At 36.7% G+C, this 3,810-nt stretch overlaps 1 long non-coding RNA gene across 1 annotated transcript in view; it reads left to right on the top strand.

Moving 5' to 3' along the window:
• Positions 1-2,758: 2,758 nt before the first annotated feature.
• Positions 2,759-3,810, top strand: part of LOC107696616 (uncharacterized) — a 7,204-nt gene continuing 6,152 nt past the window's right edge. The window contains exons 1-3 of the long non-coding RNA XR_001635099.1: positions 2,759-2,829; positions 3,001-3,226; positions 3,341-3,375. This is a non-coding gene — a long non-coding RNA (uncharacterized LOC107696616). The remainder of the gene's footprint in view (positions 2,830-3,000; positions 3,227-3,340; positions 3,376-3,810) is intronic.

Here is a 3,810-nt window from a genome sequence, read left to right as displayed (position 1 = left end):
ACATGAGATGATGGATTCTTGGTCGCAGCATTCAGCCGCTGTCTGTCGAGCTGTGCAAATCAATTCAAACAGACACAAAGAGTAAACACACATTCTGCACCACAATAGGAAATTGAAGCAGAGCCTCCCTTTTTAAAATATGCCTCTACATATTTGTTTTGTGGATTACCATTCTGAAATGGAATTTGAACAGTTACTTAAAATAATATGCAAAAGATATTTCCTGTTTTGCCGCCTGCCCCCTCCCCAGTGTTTGTCGGAGATGTGGGATAGCTGCGACACTGGCGTCAGTGTAAACACCACATGCGTGTGTTGTCCTGGTGATTATTTTTCATAAACATTTTCCGAGGTTTATCCTTATTGCAGAAGGTTTAGATATCATATTTTATTTGTTTTTGCACTTTTGAAAAAATATTTTTCGAAAATCGAGCCCGTGTTTGTCTGCATGCCAGTGGACACAGGTTGGAATGGACCGTGTTTTCCAGGGACAAGAGGCCGCTGAAGCTCTGTTATAAAGTTTTTGTATTAGGAGCCATACAGATTTAAAAACGGACCTAATTGAACTGTGTGCGCTTCTTGTTCACGTTACAGGCTGAACTACTGTTGTAAGGTCAAACTTTAGCAGACATTCCTTTGACCAATGGACTCCAAGTCCTTTGACATTTAATGAAAGATTTCTTCAGTTGGCCTACACGTCTGGTGCACGAAACATTAAGCATGAACAAGGTTCTTGAAGTCATGAAGTACAACATGACTTAGTCAGTCAAAGCATTATATAAATCAATGTGACAGGTCAGACATGTTCTTAAGTACAGAACCAAGAACACAGAAGGATGGACATGCAAGAAACTGTTAACGGCAACAATTAATAATAAGAAAAGTGTATTTTTTGGATATACTGTATATTCTTTCTCTGATGTGGATGGAACACTACACTAAAACTGTCCTGCACTACTATTCACCACTACTGAATATACTGTGTGAAAAAGATCCTATTGAGCTGGTTGTCTTTAGTGGATCAAAAGCATACTGCATTTCCACTGTAGTCCGATTCCCAACCAAATGACTTTTATAAGTTAGTTCGGTAACACTTCAGAATAGGGAACACCTTTTCACTTTTAACTAAGAGTTTTCCCTCAACAATCTTCTGATTTGCTGCTTAGTTAGTAAGGTAGTTGTTAAGTTTAGGTATGGGGTCGGATTAAGGGATTTCATGCTGAATAAGGCGTTAATATGTGCTTTATAAGTACTAATAAACAGCCAAAATGCTAGTATGAGGAAAAAAAATTAACTTAAATGATTTTAGCAAATGGCTGCAATATAACAAAAAGTGAAAAATTGAAGGGGGTCTGAATACTTTCCGTACCCACTGTATATCTTTAAGAAAAATATTTAATACATGTAAATATTTTCAAAATATATACTGCATGTATATACATAATAATATGTGCTTTATAAGTACTAATAAACAGCCAAAATGCTAGTAAGATGCATGCTAATAAGCAACTAGTTAATAGTGAGAACTGGTCCTCAAAATAAAGTGTTACTGTTAGTTATTTTGGTAAAGCAAAGAACTAATTAATCAGAGTATTAGCTGTGTCTCATTTCAAAGCATGCACCCTCTGGAGGTTGCATTTGTCAGCCACATATGTCTTTGAGGATGTCTCATTTCAGAAAACGAACCATTACAAAGCTGACTGTTATTCCTTGTGATAAATTGTCATTTCTTTGAAAACAGACATCTCCAATGGCATATGCGACCCTACTGGGGGTGCTGCCTTCAAAATGAGACACAACCCACTGTTGTGCCTCTTAGATGAAGTCGGAAATATCATAATTACGAGTTCCAAGCATGTGAATGATCGAGTGAAGTCCTATTTGTTAGTGGGGAAACTCTGAATTCTAGATGATACAGTACATGAGTTTTAATGTCATAAGGGTCGTGTCAGTTGGAAAAAGGGCAGACACACTGATCTATGATATATACACATAAATACACACCCATGCATGTACAGTGGGTACGGAAAGTATTCAGACCCCCTATATCTTTAAGAAAAATATTTAATACATGTAAATATTTTCAAAATATATACTGCATGTATATACATAATACATATACACAGTACACATACATATATTATGTAAACATTTTTATTTTATTTTGGAAACGATTAATCGCGATTAACCGTTTGACAGCACTAACAGATATATGTATAATCGAATGTTTAGTTATGATACCATATATAAATGTGATAGAAACTAGTATTTTTTCATCATTTTGAATTCAGATGTAGTTATTTAGGTGCATTGTTCACAGTATAATTCTTTTTTGCTTAGACTGCTGCTGTGTTATGTGTAAGACTTGGATGCGTGGTCTTAAATTCTTCACAATGTCCATTTCCCTATTCTTTAGCTTTGTCTCCAATGGTACTGTTAGCATCAGAAATCTGTGTCTCTAATAAAGCCTGTTTAGCATGGCACATTCTGTTTCACTGGGCCACTCCACAACGTCCCCAGTCTGCTCACATAATTGGAGAGATCCTTATGAGAGAGTGTGAAGGGCGGGGAACAAAAGCGGACCGATGACTGGGACAGTTGTTGGGGCCAGTGTTGACAGCTAGCAGAGCCGTGTGCTGTGGCCCTGTCCGCATGCAGAGTGTACTGCATGCAGGTGTCAGGACTTAGAGTCTAATGAGCCTTAATTAGCCCATTTGAGTAATCAGTGGCTTGATTGGTCCTGTGTGCTTAAGTAAACCAGCACATGCGAAGAGTGCTGGCGGGATTCAGGGCGTTTCAAGAGCACTGGTTCACTCAGGGTAGTTTGTCTAGGTATTACATTTGTATCTCTTTATTAACATGCATATTTATTTGAAGTATTGTTGTGAAATATGTTAATGTATATGTTAAATGTATTAAAATATGGGCCGCTTTGGGTTGATGAACTGGTCTTGAGCAGGACTCTTGCATTAATGGAGCCCCGTGTCTCTCCTCTGCCCCTAGCACTCACCTCTTCATTCAGCCACCACTTGACAGCGCAGACTCTTCAGAGGCCTGCCTGATGCCCATCAGCATGAGGGACTCCAGTCTTCATCCTTCATCACCGCACAAAGACATCTGGACGATTGTCAAGGACGTCACAATCTCTGTGATAGCTGACATATCCCATGGGCCATTGCAGAAAAAGGAAAGCAAAGTCACTCTTGCGTGAGCAAATACAGTATGGGTGGTGAGTGGGAACATGTATGAAGAAGTAATATCATGATGTATCTTTGAGATTAATAGTCCTTTGCGACAAAAAAATCTTTAAACCTAATAGTCGTGTTGCTTTTTGTCCTTTTAGGCTCCATTAATGCAGTTATCTTGCAGTGCTGACTGGTGGGTAGCTGCTTGTAGATATTACATTTCCACACTTTCAATTACAATCTTCACCGTTGCATCTACACTTTAGGGGTATAACAGCTGTTACGTTGTTTCCTAACCTTTTTTATCTTCCCTCATAGCATGAAAGTATATCTTCATCAAAACCCCAAAAACATTCCATGTTAACTTCATAGTATTTGACATAATTTGCATTTTTACATTATTATTATTATTATTATTATTATTATTATTACAACAAAAATAATAATAATAATAATGTAAAATAAATAATACTAAAACTAATACTAACTAATAATAATAATAATAAAAAATACATAATAATAATAATAGTCAGCATTAAGTTTTATTTATGTATTATTATTTCGGTAACACTTTCTATGAAGCCCATATTTATAATACATTATAAGGGTATTCTTAAGGCATTATAAT

This window comes from Sinocyclocheilus anshuiensis, unplaced genomic scaffold (genome assembly GCF_001515605.1).
Source record: "Sinocyclocheilus anshuiensis isolate Anshui unplaced genomic scaffold, SAMN03320099.WGS_v1.1 scaffold502, whole genome shotgun sequence".
Classification (NCBI taxonomy): Eukaryota; Metazoa; Chordata; class Actinopteri; order Cypriniformes; family Cyprinidae; genus Sinocyclocheilus; species Sinocyclocheilus anshuiensis.
The sequence above is the reverse complement of the archived record's forward strand: the minus strand, read 5'-3'. Positions and strand labels throughout refer to the sequence as shown.